This window comes from Tympanuchus pallidicinctus, unplaced genomic scaffold (assembly GCF_026119805.1).
Source record: "Tympanuchus pallidicinctus isolate F22 unplaced genomic scaffold, pur_lepc_1.0 scaffold3, whole genome shotgun sequence".
In the NCBI taxonomy this organism is placed as follows: Eukaryota; Metazoa; Chordata; class Aves; order Galliformes; family Phasianidae; genus Tympanuchus; species Tympanuchus pallidicinctus.
Genome location: NW_026294747.1, coordinates 90,092,607 through 90,113,865, shown reverse-complemented (window position 1 = coordinate 90,113,865; position 21,259 = coordinate 90,092,607). Strand labels below are relative to the sequence as shown.

Below are 21,259 nucleotides of genomic sequence, written 5' to 3'. Positions count from 1 at the left end.
CCTACCAGTTTACACACCAAGAGTAGTCAGCCTCCTCTTCGGGGCCTCTTCTCAAGACCAAAACCAAGTACCCACTTTTTCCTTCAAATGCAACAAAAGTTCTGATACCGTAGAACTTGTCAGTCATTCAAACTCAAATGTCCCCATAAATTTTTTGCATGATTTTCCTTTCCCACTTTAGCTCCCAGTTTACTTGGGCCCAGTGCCCCATGTCCCCACCTTAAATGAGAGCAGCCAGGGCTTGGGAAATGGAGGATGATGCAGACATCCCTGCTGCACACCCACGTCCCACAGTGAGCAGCGTGCCAGCTGCCCAGGGACCTTTCACAGCCCATGTTGTGTCATAGCGCTGGCTTGGCTCCAATGTCACATCTTCTGGCTGGCCAAGTTGTTTCATTTGTCTCCTTGTTATTCTTTCCTCCTTTTCTTGACACCATGCCACAAGGCTTTTTGCCTCACAGCCAAAGGCAACTGCACAGACCCTTCTAATCCCATAGCAGTGGCAATGTAATAACCACCCAAGGGATCCATCTGACATTAGTCTGAAGACCTGCTGAAGCACACAAACACAATTTGGAAGGAGCTGATGTGGATAGAACTCCACATCTTTCTTATTCCATGCAGCATAGAGTATTTCCTTTTTCATTCCTGTGATTGTAGGCATATGCCAGCTTTAGTGGGCCTGATCCAACAGTCAAAAAGGGGGAGAAAAGCCCTCCAAAAATATTTTCAAGATGTAAGTATCAAATCCCTGTAATTAAATTGCTGGCAGTAAGAATTAGTGCAAGATTAGGGTTACAGTATATTAAAGGAGAGAACATATTCTTTTGTGTCTTTGCTATGGCCTACGAACGGACTTCTGTTTGTACTTAACATTTTCTGGGTTAGCTTTCTGCAAGTGTGAGTGGAGACAGAAAATCCAGATCCAGGGTCCTAGGTCCAATGCACAGATGGGCTGCTCAGGAAATGAGCACAGACACACAATACAAAACATTTGGAGGAAAAAAAAAACACCAAAAAGCAGAAAAAAACACTTGCAAGAATTAAACATCTCCAAGTTCAAACAAAGTCCTGAATTGATAATTATTTACAGAAAGGCATTTTGTAGAAATATCCAAAAGTAATGCCTCCTATTTATTTCCATGGAAACTATAATAGATACAAAGAGCACAATAATACCAGTCAATAAAGCAAATTCTCAGCTACAAAACACTATTTTTCAGCATAGTCACTACCATTAACTGTGCATTTTTGACAGTGGTCAACAAGAATTTGCATGCCATGCTTATAAATATCTGCATGGCCAACAGAATGAAGCTTGCCTTTCTCATCACTGTCACCACTGCTGAAATGCACCACCACCGCCTCACTCTGCTCACATTCACTGTTTTGCCTCCACAAACATTCAGCAAGTGTCAGTGAATGTCAGTGGGTGCCATTTTTTCCACAAGGAAGAATTCAGTTCCATTCCCTTGCTTCATACACGTGTCCATGTCAGATGCCATTCTGTCAGACTACCCCTCTCTCTGCTGCAACAACACGTAATGGAATATTGGTGGGAAGGTTCAACCTCTATGCCATACAAGCAACATCCACCTCTGACCTCGTGGGCCAACATAATGAAATTGGAGGCATTACTTTTGGAGCAGTCCTTGTACATTTACGCAAGACTATAAAAAACTCCAGGAATGTGCTGACTATATATGGATGGGTGTAGATCTGCATATCTTTTGACTGGAGACCAGATTCTCCTGCTGAGAAGATCAGACATGTCTGAGAAAAACAACAGCGCCATTTTGATGTGTGTTTTCTTAGCATCAAGCCACACGTGCATGGACAATGTATGCAGTTCCCCATTCAATGAAAGCTCAAGTGGCAAAATTTCAGAACTGTTAGGGAAGGAAAAGCAAAGCCGGAGGAGTTTACTTACTTTCAAAAGTTCAAGTCAAACATTCGAACTTAGATCTAGTCTGCCACTGATGAGTATCATCAGCTTCTTTCTTCTGCTTGTTAATATTGCATGAAACTGCTTGTCTTGCTGGCTCCTCTGTTTTTCCAGGCACAGCCAGATACTGGGCAGCTCCAGCACAAACACATACATTAGGAGGGAGGAAAGATGGACTATAAAAATCTCACTCCTTCAGCAAGAGGAAATTTACATTAGATTTTAGGAGGAAATTCTATGCCAGCACCTCGCTGCTCTGAGTAATGAATTTCCTCCTAAAAGAGGAGTTGTGATGCCCCATCCCTGGAGGTGTTCAAGACCAGGTTACATGGGGTCCTGGGCAGCCTGACCTGGTAGGTGGCAGCCAGAAGCTTCTTCTCACAGAAGCCTCCTCCTAAAAATCTCTCTTTCCTCCTCTTCACAGGCTATTGCAAATATGAAGGGCTTTTTTTGTTGTTGTTGCTTGGTTGGTTTTTGGTTTTGTTTGTTTGTGGTTTTTCTTTTGTTTTGTTCCCAGAACAGTATGGGCTAGAAGAGCTTTACCTAAAAGATCATTATTATGGACAATATTGACAGGAACAGATGTGAGGGAGGACTGATAAAAAAGCCATGCACTTAATGCAAGAAATATTTACATCCTTTCCCATGAAATCTCCCTGACACTGCAGGCAATGCCCACTCACCACAAATTCTGTGCATGCAGAATAGAGAAAGGCTTTGGAGGGATCATTGGAGAATCACACTGCCACAGTAACTGCTCTCTACTTTTGTCTCATGTACTCAAAGTGGAGCTGAATGATATCTGAAAAACTGCTGCTGCTTCTGCTTGCCAGCTTCATTAGCTAAACCAAATCTCCCTTGGAAAGATGGAAAAAAAAAAAAAAAAGAAAGAAAAAGAAAAGGAATGGAAAGAAATGTCATTTGCCGACATTGTCATTCTCTGCTGCCCAATAAATAAACATAGCATCTATTTGTCACCATGGAAACATCTCCATGGTCCAAAATATGCATAGGAGACATATTTGAGAAACCCAGAAGTCTGAGGAAATGAGCAAGTATACAAAACAGCACTTCATGTTGTGTGCCTCCCGTAAGTATTACCGCTTTGATTCCTTTTTTCTCTAAGGTACAAACATATTCATTTTAGAAAGGGCAGCGTGTATCTTAGAGACAAAGCTGAAACATTTGCCTAATGTGCTGCCTCTGCTGTGCCCAGCGACACCTCCCTCCCCAGTGCCAGCAAGGGATTTGTAAATAACTGCTTAATTTGTGCATCTAAAAGACACTTGTTTCTCCAGAGACACCACATTTCTTCTTCTCATCTTGCGCACCAGTTAAAAAGGCATTGCCATGAGCAACATAAGCAAAGTATCAATTTACATCAGCAAAGCCCTTCTTCTGCCCACACTGTGTAGGCAGCCACCTGGAGATAGGACAAACACATCTCTCCTGTTCCTGGGGACTGATGCCACCAATAAAGATCAAGTGCACTGCCAGCTGGCACTGTGCTATGCTCCTCACAGCCACATGCCTTTCATTATCACAGCATAAAAGATGCTCTTGTCCTGGACACCTCCTTTTGCATTCCCTTTGTAGCAGCTATAGCACGATTTAGGTGAAAACAGTCTATGTTCCTGAAGTCTTTTATCATATAAGTTATGCTAACTTGGAGATGTTGGACTAATAACAAGGTGTGTGTAAAAAGGCACTCTCGTTGTTTCTAAGCATAAAAAAAAAATGCCCACAGATTTGGGAAGATGTACCTTCCTGGTAGACCATACCCATTCCTATGAGGAAGGAAAACAAGAGAGAAAACATTTATGAGTACTTCTAGACGGAGCTGTGTCAGCTTATCTTAGCCATGTGCCATGTATTACCTTATGGGAAGCCAGCATCACACCAAGGATCATGCGATAACTGTAGCTGTAAGCAGTGCCTTTCATCTTCCTTATGTCATACATTCTCTATTACTGCATTTCTTTGTCTTCTTCTCACAGTGCTTTGACTGCTGTCATACTGCTCTTCCTCTCTCTTTAGCAATATAATTTCCTCTTTTTATCTCAAGCAACATTTGTGTTTTCACCCTTCTTCTTCCTTGTCTTGATACTCTGTTCATACCAATGCACAACTGTGTAGCTACCTATTATCTTCAGTCTAAGATTTGATCACTGTGAGAAAATCATTTGTCTATACTGATTTCTCCAGCACCAAGCTTCATCTACTGCTTTTCTTCCCGTACCCATTGACACAATTGATAGTACGTGGCTTTGTAATATCTTTCTAACAGTTATCAATTACATTTTTCCACAGATAGCATGAGTAGATACATGTAAAAAATGTATCAGAAGAGGAACATCTATTTCCCCACATTCTTCTTGTATTTAGGGAAAAGTGTTTAAACCTACATAAATAATACAATCCCTGGGTATCGACAAAGGACAAAATAGAAAAGACACAAAGGTGAGTAGCATGGCAAACTTCTGCAGTGCTTTTGCTTTAAAGAAAGACCTTTCAACTTGTTAAAAAACCTTACCTCCTACAGGTTGTAGATAAAAAAAATGGGCAGGTTTTCCATATAGTTTCTCGCTGATGTTGCAGACCTGGAAAGTCAGAGGTGACACTGGTCAAATGTGTGTATACGGGCTATGCACCAGCAGAAGGCTGGAACAGCCTTTGTTTTCACTGTATTCCATTTCTCAGAGTAGTCTTGAGCTCTTATTTTCAGAAACATCACATTTCATTGATTTTAACTTTTTTTTTTTTTTTTAAGTATAGAAGTGTCACACTTTTTTAGGATGCATTCATTTACTTATAGAGCCATTTGTTGCCTAAAACCATTTCTTTTACATAATTGCTTCTTCAGAATGTTTGCTTATGTCGATCAGAAAATGTATTTTGGAAGATTAGGTCATTTGTACTTGTGCAAATCTGAGCAATAATTCAAATAAAGTAAGGTCAGTTTAAATGAATAGCATACCTAGCACAGGGATAAACCTATTAACTTAAAATTACTCAACATGAGACTCTGCTGATCATGTACTTACATTGGAACATGTCAAATGAAGATACTTTCTATTTACTAATTTATGTTAGTGCCACAAAGATGAGATGAAATTCCCTCTGAAGTCACAAGGTGTTTAGTATGTATCAAGAGGTCAGATAGGAACTGATCTCCAGCTGGCAGCAAGTTAATGCTACTTCTGTCAGCCGTTGTAAATAGCAAATAGTTGAACATTAAAAAAAAACCCACAACAACACAAAAGCCCAAGTAACAAACAATGCAGCCAAATGCACACACACCCTGAACCACGCAATGGGTACAATATGCAGCACAGCACCATAGCACACGCCCTGTGTTCCAGCAGACTGGAACCATCCTGATCCATCAGGAATGTTTTTCAGCCCACGATGCCACAGATGCCTTTGACAGGAACAGTTCCTCTTGCCTCCTGCTGCTTTTTGCCTCAGTAAAACCCCACATTACATGTGAGGTAGCAGCAGTCTCAGTGCCGAGAGGTTTCCCCCATGGAGAGGCTATGTGGTTTTTCCATACTTGGTTCATCAAGAAGAGATAAGTCATAATTTGTAAGCAAAATTGAATTTAAATAAATTTTCTTGATGCATCCTACTTCAAGTATCCCCTAAAATGTATCACTTAAAGCTAGCATTAAGAGAAAATACTATTAAGAGGGCATAAGGTAAACTCATTTAGTTGCTCAGATTGTATAATGCAATGAATTAATATGGTAATGCATCTTCAGAGACCAGAAGTAGATAATAGAGGTGAACAGAGGTTTTCTAGCTTGGCTTCAGAAAGGCAAAAGTAATTTATCATTCTGTTGCTGCTTTGGAGGGAAGCATTTCTCATTTCTTCTGACTCTTCCTCTGAAATTCTTAGTTTCATTTTTAAACAGCTTTCTGAGGTTTTGCTTTCTTTTTGCTCTAGACAGAACTCCTACCACATTCAGCCACATAGAGCTTTCCCTGCAGCTGCAAGCATCAGACACTCTTAGTCTCATCCTTGTGTCTATAAGCTTCCAGGGGCTGGACAACTCAGGATTTGCATCCCTTGGGCACTCAGCTCACTTCTCCAGCTGGCATAAGCAGGAAGGAATAAAATAATCCATATTTGCCCCTTGTTTGCTTTGTTGCCAGGGTCAGAACGAGGCTCCAGCTACGATCACTGCTCTGTGAATAATCCCACTCCTTTTCTTTATGGCCACACAAATGCACGTTATGTCTTTATTACTTACACGCATCATCCTGTAAGAGCTTATTTTTAATTAATAGAAAACAAAGCCCTTTTGACCTTATCTACAGGAAATATTGCCTCTTTCATGCTAGCCATAAATTAAACTAATACAGCCTGCATGTCCAACATATTTCTCTCAGGTAACGTTCACTCAAATATTAAACAGGGACAGAGAAGGGAAATCCTATTACTAAAGCATTGGCATAAAGATGGGCTCTGTAATTGCTAAAAGGGAGATCAGAGAAAGAGATTTAATTGTGCCACTGCAGCTACGGAAAGCAGAGGAAAGTATCTGATGCAATTGTAACAGGGAAATGTTAGCAATGCCAAATCTAATTGCCCGAACGGGAATGTCATCTGATGCTATAGTGAGGCAAACATTATCAAAGGAATTCAGTGGAGAAGAAAAACCTTTACAGTGGAGAATAAAAGCTGCTGTACAAATATATACAAATTTACCTTAGTAATTTGTCTGTTTAATTACCCTGTTTTGTCTTTCTTTTAATTCCAAGCAGAGCACTGCAGTAGCAATACAAAATATTTTACACTGCCTTCTGTATGTTCAACATTGGAAAAAGTAGATAGCTCTCTGCAAATGAGCTGTCACAGATTGCTCCTTGTTTGGTGGCAACATCCTTGGTCTACATTATAGCTACAGGAAGCCTAATCAATTATGCTCCCAAAATGAAATAAGAACTCTGTGGTGCCAGGGGCATAGCTCATAAAATTAATTACAAGGCAAGTTTATATATTGATGTATCAGTTTATGGAGAGACTAATAACTTTTGATGAGACTTTGACAGGATATTACTCACAAGGATTATGAAAACACAAAAATCATTTGCAACTGGTGACTCAGTGGCTTGTGTCCCAGCCATCACAAAAGGGTTGGCCTTCTGTCAAGTGCCAAGGTGCCCAATGACACCTCAGTATCACTACCCTTGCTGAGAGCACAGAGCCATTCCCTTTAGCCACCCACATTCCCTCATTTAATGCCTCATCTCCTTGCCCATCCCACCTTCAATTTTATGCTGCTTCCTGGGAAATAATCCAAATTAAAGTAGTTTTCTTAAGATTGGGCAACAACTACAATGAAAAACCCAAAGTGCTTTTAGCAACCACAATTGGACAAGCCTGCAGGGAGAGCCCTCGTGTCCCAGGGAACCCAGGCAAGAGTGAGCCTTCACCATCGCCTTGACCTCAGGGCACTTCCACGCACAGATAATGGGAAATAGGATTACCCAGGCACTCGTGTTTGCTCAGCTATAGAGCATAAAAAATGTAAAAGGTGAAGAGTGACAGATGGCAGATCTTTGGGGGAAACAAGTAATTTTAATGGTGGAAGCAAACAAAGCAGATCATGGCATGGATTAATGTGGAGCCTTTCATGCAAAGACTGAAAACATGCTGCTCGTCAGCCTACCAAACGGGTAAGAAGGCAGATAAAAACCAGTAAAACAACTGCAGGCTGTGCTGAGGCATCAAGAGGATAAGCACCTTGCTGGTACCACAGCCCGTGAGGTGGGCACCAGATAGTGGATTTCACCAGCTCACTGGGTCACCTCCCGATGTGGCTGAAGCTGTTTAATAAATTGCCTTTATGAAGCTTCAAGACACTGAGACCCACGTAGAATGCCAAATGATAAATGGCCTGCCTCAAAGATGCCATTCATAATCAAATCTTAAATGTAATTCAGCTGAATGGAGTCATTGCTCTTCTATGTACTATTTACAAGCCCCGAGACTGTTTTCTGTGAACTGGTACCTTCTCCTGAAAGACAGGCTGTGAGCTATCCTGCACAAGAGCTCAAAAGCAAATTGTGCAAAACCACACTTGATTTACTCATCATAGAGCTACAAGAGGAACAAGGCTTGGAAAGCAGGGTGTAGAGCTCCACATGTGTCTGTTTATGGGCACTCTAACAATTTCTTGAAGGCACTGGCCAGTTTCAAGCAGGCACAGTCCACAGGTAGTGATCTTGGAGGTTGCTGTGGTTTTACAAGTATTAAGTGTTGGGAAAATTAAGTTGCTGAGCAGGCACGACGGGGACACTATCCATGAACCATCCAGAAAAAAAAAACAACACCTTAACGATGAGCCAAGAGCATTTTCCAGAAAAGTTGAAAGTAAAGCTTTAACAGCACCTTAAAGCAAATCCTCCAATTCCCAAGCACAAGCATGTTCTTTAAATTATCATTACAGAGTTCCTTGCTGCTCAGACTGGGCAACAGATTTTCATTTAAATGGAGGTCTCCTCAGAAGTGCAAAGGGTCCTTTGGGGAGGTATAGGGGAGGAAAAATGTAATTTTTCAGGCTCCAAGTGTTCTTTTGTATTTTATAAACACTGAGTGACAGCCTGGTGATTAATAAGTTACATAAATAATTATAAGCGACATGTAGCTGAATCTAGTCCACATTCCAGACATGGTACATTAAATAAAGAGAATTCTACTCTCCCCCCTTGAAGAAAAATTTATCTGGCAACAGCAGATAAATCAGAAACGATACTGTTAAAGCACATCCAGTTCTTCAGAGAGACAGCTCATCAAAACCAGAAGTTTCTACTGAGTTCACTTTCTCAAGGAAATGTTTTCATTTACTTCAGTCCTACCTTATATTCATTCAGCATTAAAAAAAAAAAAAAAAAAAAAAAAAAAAAGTTTCCTTTATTCATCCTCTGACTCAGTTTATTATTTACCCAGAAGTATCTCTGTAAAGAAGAGTTTTGTGCTGATTCTCTACCTCAGCCTCCAGAGCAGGAAGGTAAATCCTGTTCTACAGCCCCACAGTAGAGCTCACCAGGTGGCTCATCAGATGTGCTTAATTGGTTGTGTTTCACAGCACCATTAAGAAATTCAAGCTGAACTGCTCTCCCCTTCCTTGGAAGGGACACTGAAAGAGACAAAATTAAGCCTGCCTATGTTTTCTATTGTAAAGACAGGTTTCTAGCAAGTAGGAACTGCATAGTATCTCTTTAAGTAGTTCCTGATTCTTAGGGCACCTCTCTGACATTCACAGCAAAACATAATAGGATGTAATAGAACAGTTATTCAGGTGTATAAAATAACTGCAGTTTCCTGATGCACCTCTGCCTGTTTGGGAGGGTTCCATGCCTTCTTTGCTTTTACAGAGAAAAGAGGGGAGGGAGGAGATCATGCAATTCTTTGGTGTATTCATTTACATCATTTTTACATCATAACACTGAGCAGTTTTGTGTATTTTGGAGTCCTAATGAGTCTGTGAAAACAACACAAAAGAAGACTTCTGGTAACAAATGCTGTTCTTTTCATGAATTTCAATAAAACACAGATCGTCTAAGCAGACAGCAGCCATATTTCCAAGAAATGTGATTACTTTAATAATTGAAGTGTGTTTCTAACGACTTAGATTGTGAAATGAGGCATGATTTCCTAGATTCATAGATTCTTTAGGTCCAGAAGGGATCTGAATGAACATCAGTTCTCTTGTGAAAACACGGTGATTTTCTTCACAGTTGTTTCTGAAGCAAAATCATTGCTTTTGTAGAAGCTACACACAGATTTTTCCCAAAGTGAATTTTGTTGTAGGTTGTTTGATTTAGTGGCAGCACTTAAATTTTATATATTTATATTAAATTGTCCCTCCATTCCTTCTCTTACACTTAGGATAATTTACCATTTTTAAGGCAGCTGATTGACAGCAAGAGTAATACTAAGATTTGACTCCTAAATCCACACATAGACATACATAGAAACTTAAATTAATTTTCAGCAGAGCCTACCTGGAGCTGAGTCCTTGCCATTTTTTTTTTTTTCCCCAATTACCAGCTCCTTGCAGGAGGAACATAGTGGCTGCAGGCATCATTAGCAGTGACAGCCTCCAGCTTTTGCTGGGCCATGTATCCTTTCAGAATGGACTGCATGCGGGGACTAGCTTAACAGCTTTTCTGAGGATCAGATTAAGTGTTCAGGGACTCTTTTTTAAGAGTTTCTTGTATAGGAAAGGGTTGACTGCAGAGCTCCTGCCAGGCACCAGATAAATCAGAGTACTTGTCATCATGTCTTGGCCATATCTTGCATCTCTCTCCCTGGGGTAAGAGCACAAGCAATTATTCAGCCCACAGTGTACCAGCTGTGGCCACGGGGAAAGCCCTGCCAGCACCCATGAGATCTTCTATGTGAACTTTGTCTTCTTGGTTCTTTCTTTTCTAAGTAACCTTGATCTCTTGTTTTCCCTGGCACATGCAAAAGCTTTCTGGCAGAAATGTCACCTTTAATCTGCTCTCTATTCTTCTGTAGTACATGCTAGTGACTCCTATTTTATTTTGCAAACTTTGCCCTGACACAGCATCAGCTTAATTCCCTCATTTAGGTCACAGCCAAGCAAAGCTCACCTCGTTTTCATCTCTGGTTATAATTCATACAAAGCTCTTCCACAAACTTCCAAGATTTATTCTGTCATTTTAATCTGTTGTGGAGAGAATATATCCAAACAGTCGCATACTTTAGTTTCTGATTTGTAAGCTACAGTAAAAGTAGAAGAAATGCAATCTTCAGTAATAACTGCAATTTTCAGGGAAATTCTGGTCCATCTCACTGGCTATATGAGAAGTGCAATCAAACAAGCCAGGACCCCAGAATATACTGGGGAAATACGGAAGAGAAAATAAACATTTGCCTATTTATGGATGAAATAAACATTTGCCTGTTTATTATGACCCAGCTCTGCAGTACAGAACAGCCCTCTCTCAATTCTAAGGCATCAAGTTTGTCGCAAAGATAAAAAACCTCCAGCAGCTGAAATAGAGGTGCAGTACAATTACACTGAGTGCCCTATGGCTTGTTACACACTGTTTTTGTGGCTGATGGAAAAATAAGCCCAAGTATAAACTGCAAATGTTTCCTTCTGTTTTACCATACTGCACATCATGGTATTGTTCTATTAGAAGTACCTTGCGGGAGAACAGCTCTGAACACAACACACTGCAGCTGATGTGCAAAATGTCATAGCCTCTTCAGTTGCATACTGCACTTTTTAAAGGCTTTAACTTTAGAGACAATGAGTGGATCTTATGGAAACGGAAGCCATAGAAATAAATCATCCATCAGTAATGAAAAAAAGAGAATGATATAATTTCTATTTGTCAAGGTATAATGATGTCACCACCCATTTATTCTCTACATTTAAAGGTTGAAGTTATTTAACAAATCTCTCCTGAGCCACATACTTCTGTTGCTTTAATGGTGGCTATAGCAAAGCATTCTGATTAGTTCACACATCATTCATCAATTAGAACAGAAGGTAAAAGTTATTTCTCTTTACTCACCGTGCTTTATTAAAAGAACAACCTTTAGTGTAATGAATGACAGCAGAAGTGAGAAATAAATAAGAAGAGAGCCAGTGCTTTAGGTCACTCTGAAGAATTCCTACTTTTTCTAGAGCAGAGGGAGATGAGAATACATGGGCAGGTGGGGACTAACATCTGTCAAGATTCCTAGCTTTTGTATTTTTTTTTTATTTTGTATGACTAGCTTTTGGCTCAACTCAGTGCCTGTTAGTACAACAAGGTACTTGTGCTACCTTGCACCCTGTTTTACCAAAAAAGACTACTCAGGAACAAAAAGGCAATGTTACTTACCCTAAAGTTTGCATGGACTTCTGTCCATACTGGTAATTTATTCCCAAAAGTCTCAAAAACTGAATGCATTTTACCAACAAAAAAAACCAAGCTGAGTGATTTCTCCAAAGTTTGATAAGAATCTTCAGCTGAGAAATTTTGCTTTTAGGGAGTGCATATGCTGGAAGATGTGGTTCCTATTCCTCCAAATGTAATAGCAAACAACTGGCTGTGTTGACAGGTGAGATAATCGGTTGCCTGAAGTTGTCTGAAGAAAACAATTCCATTACAGCTGAAACTAAGACAAAGATGAAATAAATGGATTCTGTTTTTAAAAACAGAATTTATTAAAAGTAGAGTAGCATAAACTAGAGACAGTCACCATGCCCCTATAGAACAACGTGTGGCCATACTTCCATGCTCTATAGCCATGCAGGTGGCACAGCTTTTCTTGAGGACAGAGAACTCTACCTTCCGAGTGAGGAGAAGATCAGAATGTAGATTGCCAAATACAGGTCACTGTTCCAACCACTGGGCTACTGGACTACAGCTTGAATCTAGCTGAAGGCCTTCTTTCACAAGGACCCCAAAAAAACCACTTCTATTTTATTTGTTGGTTCAGTCTTTGGTTTTATATCTCCGCTAGGGTATTTTGTGTTAAGTGAATCCATTTAATTAAGGCAAAGGTTGAAAGAGGAGATTTATTTCATTTAAAGTAAAGTAATATTAGGAACAACTGATTCAATCCAAATTGAATCTTTTTCTTATTGTGTTTGTCCAGCAAGCCAAAACATTAAGGCTGAAGGCAGGTATTCATTTGGGAAACGGCCTCTGCAATTACAGAGTTAGCTGCTCTACCTTGTTTGTCCTGCACTAAATACCGTGCGTAGCCTAAGGAGCGCTGGCGGTGATCAAAATGAGCATAGCTTTGTTTGTCTGGAAATTGAGTTAGAGCAGCTCACAGTCCCACCAGTGCCACCAATAACATTAGTGTAAACTCTGAGTTCATTTATTTCCCACTGTAACTTTATCAGTAGCAATTACTTTGGCTGAGAGGAGAGAAATCAAACTGGGGATGGATTTCACCAGCCATTTTGCCAAAAATGTACAGGATTGGGTTCCAAGCTGCTGACTGCCAGTGCACAAGCAGCACAGAAACAGGCTCCTTTTCAGTAACAGCAGCCACCAGCCTCAGCACATGGTCCTCATCTGCAGCAAGGAAATACTTTCAAGTTCTTGCTGGCATTCCCATGAATGTTACCTCCGTTACAGCCCTTGACTTTGCAGAGCTCCAGCTTCCCATTTGAAGTGCAGAAGATCGGTGCGAGTTAGGGGTGGATTTTCCATCAATGCCAATAGGCTTATGCTGGTGTAAATTGAGGGAAGTTAGAGTTGGCAGCAGGATGTCTATTACTGATTGTGAAGCAGTAGGCAGGGGTCCTGATTTTGTTTCCAAATTGAATTTGCTTTGAGAAAGTCAGTAGACTCAAACCAGCAGAGAACTTGACCATATATTTTGCTTATAACCTCTCCTGGATAATGCAAGGTTTATGAATGAGCACCAGTCATGCTGACATTTGTCTGCACTCCAGACACTGCTGCTGACTCAATCTGAGTTGGATTTTCCACTTGTAGGAGAGACTTCTGGGGAAACACATGAAGTGGAGCAGGAGGTGAGATGATCCCATTTTCTTCCATCACAGGCTGTCATGAAGGAAAGGTGTGTCTCTCCACAGAAGGAGCACAACTGATTCCTGCCCGCCCGCTCTGAGAGGCTGCAAAAAAGGTGAGATCAACAAGGACAGTGTTCCTGGCTCTATTTCCTGCATGAAGCATGGAAAAGATTGATAGAGCTGTGCCATCATGGGCAGTTAGAACTGAGCTGAGCAATGCCCTCATCCTGCCATCTTTCTGGGATCCTTGATTTGAAGCAGTTGACAATGTCAGCCTGTGATTGAGGAAGTTTGATGAATAAAGCAAGATGCTGTAAATCTTCTGTATATCTTTGTCTTCATCTCCTCCAGTGTGAAAATTATCTCATGAGCATTTGTGGCCACAGGAGATTACCTGGACCACTACTCTCTTCTGTAACATGCAGTGAATTAAAGCTTGCTCTGAACCATCTCACACTTATAATGCATCTTCCTGGCTTTGTGCAGTGTGTTAATTAATCCTACTTAGCATAGGGATGGACTTCCTCCCACTGTGGATATCTTCTTCCATCTGTAATTATTTTCTCTACTTAGAAAAAGCATTGTTTCCTATTGATCAGCTAGAATTTTCATGATGCCCATGGGTTACATATGTGGAGTAGACCTCACACAAATGTGATGTTAATACTGATTGCACTTGGTCTGCTCCCATTTGTTATCTATTGATTTTCAGTGCTTTGGCATAACCATGTCAGTAGTTAGTAAAAATCCCCATGTCTCAGTGGAACGATTCAGGTTAACTGGTACAGTGTACTTGTGCCTGGATGCATATTTGTGCAATCTGTGAATTTCAAGAGCTGTAAGCTCAAGCTCGCCTGCATAAAATACATTTTAAGAGCTGACATTAAACTTAATATGAAAGTTCAGAGGTACAAAATAATTTAAATGCACAGAAGAGGTAGCAATAACGTTTCTAAACTGAGGCAGTGAATTATGTATATAAGAAATATTAAAAATGCAAAGCTGACTCTATTTGCATTCAGAATGCCCCCTAGCTGTTACCAAGGAGGAGGAAATTGCTTTATGCTGAATTCAAGGGCATACTACTTAGTGCTGTATTTAAGCCAAGGAGGAATATCATTCATTTTTATTCTACCACTTAACTTGGGCTTATGTAATCTGTCTGGTCGAGTCAGTTGTCTTATATTATTTTCCACCACAGAAAGAGAATATATAATTCAATCATTAAACCTTTATTTTCACCAGTTTTGAGATCCCTCAGAATCATATTGCTGCATGTAAATCATGAGCTGTCATCACTCTGAGAGGATGGAAACATCAGTATTGGACTATGCCTTCCCAAATCACATATTGGCAATCATAGGCCAAAATTAAACTCATTCACCAGTTGGGGACTATGTAGATGATATGAAGCAATCAAAGGACGTCTGGATTGTTATGAGGAGTAGGGATAAGGTATCACTTCTGGGCATCAGGATATAAACACAGAAGCATTTTGTTCATATAAATGGATTTATAACCTGTCTGGGATGAAATTTGGGAATGAAATGTGACTGTGGGCTGGACACGAACACATGCCAGGGGTGAAGAGGCAAGCATCTTAGGACACAGGTAGCAAACACTGGAAATTCATCTGAGTGTGGGCTGTAGCTCCTGCATTGATATTAGCAACTGGGATTTTTCTGTAGTCTTAACAATGGTGAAAATCAACCTATAAATAATTTTACAATCCAGTAGTTTCTGTCTGTCTTTAGTTATATTGTTGTGGGTTTGGTTGTTGTTGGTTGTTTTTTTTTTTTTTTTTTTTTTTGCCATTTCCACATTTTCCTCTCAGACCAGTGAAAATTGATCACAAAGCTCTTACTTAAAGTCAGCTTTACTTCCAAGATCTATTAGATATGAGGCAGTAAAGTATGACAAAATGGCTGCTTCCACTTCTGGCTTTAAAAAGAGAATAAGATGAAGCTGAGGCCCAAAGTGGAGTTTATACATCCCTCACCTACAAGCCACTCTCAGAATGTCGTCCCAAATAAAAGTAGTTATTGTGCTCAAAAAGTCAGCACTCCAAGCAGGCCTGAATCTGACATAGCTGATTAAATTAATCTCATTTCACTCTGGTAGACAAAAGGAAATGATAGCAAGGATACAGCACGAATACTAATTTTCCAAACTGCTGCATCCTTTCAATTAAAGGTGCAATTTTATGAGTTCTCATGGGATAAGCTGTTTTCCTGAAAAGACCACATGTCTCCTAACATTTCAAAGAACAACCATTATTGCAGAGTTTGGGCCACTTTTCAAACAAATGGACAAAAGATAGTGGAAGAATTATGGCTAAAATCAGGAATTAAAAGAGGAGATGAAATTCAAATCCAAGAGCAAGAATCTGCCATTCAAAGAGACAATGATATGAGCCTCTGAGTGTAGCTCATTGAGTGGAAAAGCAGAGCTGCAAAAGTTAATATCTCCTTAATGACTACCAAAAATGTGGGAGCAGGAGACAAAATGAGTCAGAGGTCATGCCTTATATCATTTGTGTCAAAAAGAAGGAAATAACTGAGACTTGAGAGAATAGACTAAAGCCATCAGAACTGTCATGGCTGGGCAGGAAGGGTCGAGCACAAGACTAGAAAACAGCAGCGTGTCTGCAGATGAAGAATGGATTCACAAATCTTTGCAACTTCTGTAACAGAAGACTTCGGCCAGAAACAACCTTAGTCCTTGTTAAGGGCAAAAGGCAGCGATGGGGATAGCTATGTGCAAGCGCAGCGCAGCAGAGGGGGTCACAGCCTTGTTCTCTACAGGGCACCACAGACTGTAAGAGTTGGAAGAGGTATCTGAAGAAGAACTGTGTTAATGTTTCATTCAGCCTGCCATATTTTGTTTGATATTATGGAGCAAAGTTATGCTGACTGCTAAATCAATATCAAATCAAGACTGTAATCTGTTTTACGATCATGGACAGTGAACTCCTTACTGCTGCAGCCATAAATGATGTCACGTTTCAGCAGTCCTATTGCTGCCAATACGCAGGCCAAAAAATGCTCATTTTAATTAAAAACTGTAATCTGAAAGACAAAATGTCACTTGTGGACAGAGAGTTCTCCTGTGTTCCTCCTGATTTTGAGGCTCTGTGCACAGCAGACGACAGTCTGCGTTCCATTCAGCATCATCCAGATTATCTGGCAAGGAAAACCCAAAGACAAACTTCTAATTTCTACTCCTAAAAAAAGTTTGATGCGATCTGAGAAGAGCACAGGTCTTAGGCTGGCCTTCGGGAACGAAGTAATGTCATCTACTTGCATGCAGCACAGCCCAAAAGTATTCTGTGAACTCCAGACACAACTGTACTGGGACTGGGATATATCTCTTATATCCCTCACCAGTACCACTGAGCAAGGAAACGTGCTTAAAATCAGAAGTGCTTAGTCTGTTATGTTTGCTTGGCACGGGCTGCACCCAGCATCCCTAAGGATTGGTGTACTTGTCTTTGAATCAGATCCCAGAAGATGAACCAAGGGTTTTACATCCTGGAATGACTGAAGCTGAGAAACCTTAGCGGCTTCCTTATTTATGGTGAATACATGACTGGCTGGGAAGGCTGCACCAGGGGGTCATTTTTTATACTTTTCAAAGTGAAGCATTATTTAGGCACGTGTCAAAACTTTCACAGGTCTTAAGGATTAAACATGAGCCACAGGTGTTTTCTCAGGGATGAAAAGGTTTGCTGGCATGGGGAATGTTGCAGCAATGTCTCCCATAAATCCAAAGACTGTCTCAGAGGTTTGCAAACAGGAATGCTAGGAGCAGAGTCCTTCTTGCCGTACTCCAGATCTATGCTGTAGATTCACAAAGACACAGAAACATCAGGATCTCATCACCTCAAGGCCCACTCCCAGGTCAGGATTCCCTGCATGGCCCATGACTGATGGCTGACTGCAGCCAAAATCAAATTACTCTGTTCAGTACAGCTTAGCCAACACAGTGACAACTACAAGCTCTTCTGCTGGAACATTCACTTTAGAGAAAAAGCAAACGTGGAGAAGATTTCACTAAACAGAAAGAATGCCAAGTCAGGAATTTAACATGACTCTAGTCCCTCAAACTAACTGTGTGTAGTTGTTCTGCTGTTGTGAAACGCATCTGCATTTATCCACCAAAGTGGAATGAATGAGGGGGATTTGCTTAACTCTTAGTCTTTTCAAAGAGATAAAATGATCCTTTCTGAAAAGTTAATTCCTGCTTATAAACGCTATCGCTGGTTGTCTCCTTTGCTTTTAAATGTGCCCCAGATATATCAAAATCGTTTTCACAAGTGTAGGCTGACATGATGATAATTTAAAAAAGATAGTTTCTAATTGGAGCAGGACACATGTTATAGTCATGCCATTTTACAGGAGGAAGTAATGTTTTCTCATTCATATATTATGGTAAGTCCCCTTGAGAAATGATAGTTTTTCTCCTAGATTCAAATTTTTTTGCCTGTATGGTGTAGATCTTACAGCAAAAAAGTGGAGATATTCTGGGAGTTTCCACAGAAAGTTTCTGTGGAAGAGATTATGGTTTAAGATATTACACGTGCTCCATTGAGAGCTTTTAACATCTACCACAAAAGCTCTGTTGTGTTTTATCTCTACTTTTCAGTTCAGATAAACTGACAAAGTTCACTTAGAAAATACATTTTATACATTCCACAAATTAATGACAAGAGGTTATTAGTCCAGAATTCAATAAAAAATTCACATTTTTACTTCAGAGAGGTAAAAAAAACAAATGATGGGCAGACTTTTTCCACCTTTAGTTAAATACTTTGTGCTAGAAAATGTCTGACTAAAGGCACTGAACAAAATAAACTGACAATCCAGTGTAGTGCGAGCCTCCTTATCACACTTTGCTGCTGATTCACGGTATCAGGAATACTACTTTTAATTGCTTTACTCGAAAATGGCAATAACAGCTATTAACCTGGAAATTGACTTTGGACAACTGTTCCTATGAGATAATATATATCGATTTGATTTTGTTAAAATCTCCATCTTTATGTGAATAGCTTTTAGCTAATTTGGTTGGCTGCAAGCGGGTCCCCCTAACTCATTTAAATGAGGACAGAAATAAAAGGAATAGAAAGTTTCACAATGAGATCCATGTCTTTGTCTTATGAAAATCCTTTTCCGCGTGGTGTAAAGGTTACTCTGTAAATTACAATATAGCTTTTTTTCTTGCAAAGTTGTTTGCCTTTGCAGCATCAGCTCCCTGGTTGTGCCAGGAGCCAAGGTCTGTGAATGACACACTGTGCTCACTGATTCAGCCTGAGACTTGCAGGCCTGCCTTGGTTTAGTGGATATTTGAGCACATTCAGTAGCAGCTGCCACAGGGTACATGGCCTTGCAGCGAGGTACATTGCAACAGGGTACATTGACCAGCAGCCGCAATGTTGACAGCTTCAGCCCTGACCTGGTGCTCACTGCACCTTGACACCTGCACAGGGATGGGAGTTGCTTCTTACTGTGAAATACAGCACAAAACCTTCATTACTTCTTCTACCTGCAGCACCCCTCAACTCTGAATTCCTTTTGTTCTCTGATTTCTGTTTACTCAAGCTTTTCTCATTCCCAGGGTCAGGCCCTCTTTGTCAATTCACAAGTGTCATTGTATGTTTCCTGAAGGTTCTTTCCTACATGTGGCCCAAACAGACCATAAGTGACATATAGCCATGCAGGGAATACAGCAGCAGCACATGAGGAGGGCAGCATGACCACAGCCCAGTCTCCTGCTCTCCACATAAGAATGATAACCCACATGCAATTATGCCGTCTAACTCGTCTACCCGTGAAGGTAAATAATGTTCTGTGGTCTCTGTTCAACAGAATTATTAAGTACCTGCACAAGATGCATGCCCTGCTGCCCCTGGAATCAAAAATATTAGTCATGTACTTTACAGTTAAACATACACATGATTATTTAATACGTTAATGGTTCTGTATATTCATTTGTCTATTTGTATATTCATTGCAAATGGCTCTGGTCCTGGACATCCACGCTAGAAACAGGATGAGCCTTATATATCAGATGCCTCCAGCACATCAGACTCAGAACAGCGGCACATAAATGCTCTTTCCCTGTTCTCTCTCTCTTTTGCACAAGGCAACAGAGTTGATGGCATCGACTTACACCTGAGAACCATCAAGGAAGACTTTCATTATGTTTCTTCATTTTTAGCTTCCATATTCTTTAATCTACTAAACAATTTTCATAACATCAGCTTTTGTTCTGATTTTATTCTGAGATTTACTCATCAAATAATAAATGGCTTGGCTATCATCAAGCCAAATGAATCCCATTTTAGGTAAATGGTCTTTGACTATTGTTATACGTCCTGCTTAATTGCAGAACAGAAGAGCAATCAAAAAATGTGCTACTTTTGGAATAATCTATTCAGTAGCTACTTTAATAACTATAGTTCTCTAGGATACATCAAGTAAAAAACAACTTTAAATCACAGCAATTTTTTCATTTAATTAAAGTACTTGTTTAAACAGTGTGCTATCCAGTGAAAGAGGTGGCTTCACCAGTGCGGTCACTCAGACTGGCTGTAGACCTGACTTAATGAACCAGTTTAGGTGAGTTTATGGTCATTTTGGATTGCTAAGGGAAAGTGTAGCTGGACCATAGCAATTAGTCTGCCACGGGATTCTTCCATAAATGCAATTGGATCATTTACAGATATGGATGCAAACTCTACTGAGATTTTAAGCAACTATCTATTAAAGGAATATCATAATAAGATCTGTACAGACTGTTCTTTTATTTTAGAGATGAAGTAGAGAAGAACACTGCTTCACCTTCGATAGTAATGAAAGAGATTATGGTTTCACAGGCCACATCTTCCAAAAAATTGTTACTTCCTATTCCTTGCCAATCCCTAATTCTCTCTGTTCCATTTATCTTGTGCCCCACTACTGATGAGTCCAAACTGACAAACCCATTCCAGGGCAGCTATCTGTGTTGTTATAATCTTAGCATTCCTACTATGTACCTCTAAATTTCTCAGAGTTAATTCCTTATCTCCCTGACCCCTTTTTTCCTCCCAGTTTTTAATGTAAATGAAACTGAAAATCAAAGCTAAAGACAGGCCCATCATACACAGCAGCATGCTATGAATGATTAGCACTTCTAATGACTCTTAAGTCTGAGAACCAGGAAGTGTCTTAGCAAGAGATTCAGACTCCAGGCTATTTGATACAGCTCAAAACATTAACAAATACTCTCTCTGAGACAATGGTTTGAGCATTATGTACTCTCAGGTCCAACTCTGATATCCAGAAGCACTTGTATTTATTTAAAAATTGTATGCTTTCTTATACATTAATTTCAGTGGATTTATTTGCAGTTATGTGTGTGCTAAAGTATTTTTTGGGGGACAGAAGCAATATGCGACTCCTTCCTTACTGCCATGACAGAACAATTCTGCTCCTATCATCTGAGTTTGGAAGCAAAAACTTAGTGCTGATCAACTCCACAGAATCTCAGAAACACAAAATCACAGAATCCCTCAATCACAGATTGGTTGGGATTGGAAGGGACTATTTGTCATCTGGTCCAACCCCTGCTCAAGCAGCGCCACTCAGATCAGGCCACCTAGGCTCACATCTAGGCTGCTTTTGAAGATCTCCAAACAGGAGATTCCACAGCCTATGAGCAGCCTGTGCCAGTGCTCCTTCAAATTCACAGCTATGGAGCATTCCCTAGTTTTAAGACAGAACTTTCTGTGTTCCAAGTTTGTGTCCAGTGC

The 21,259-nt window shown here is 40.2% G+C and overlaps 1 long non-coding RNA gene across 2 annotated transcripts in view; it reads right to left on the bottom strand.

The window, feature by feature from the left end:
* LOC128085768 (uncharacterized) overlaps window positions 1–21,259 on the bottom strand; it is a 195,143-nt gene that overhangs the window by 104,869 nt on the left and 69,015 nt on the right. For both annotated transcript variants that reach the window (XR_008209082.1, XR_008209083.1), the window contains exon 4: window positions 4,479–4,545. This is a non-coding gene — a long non-coding RNA (uncharacterized LOC128085768). The remainder of the gene's footprint in view (window positions 1–4,478; window positions 4,546–21,259) is intronic.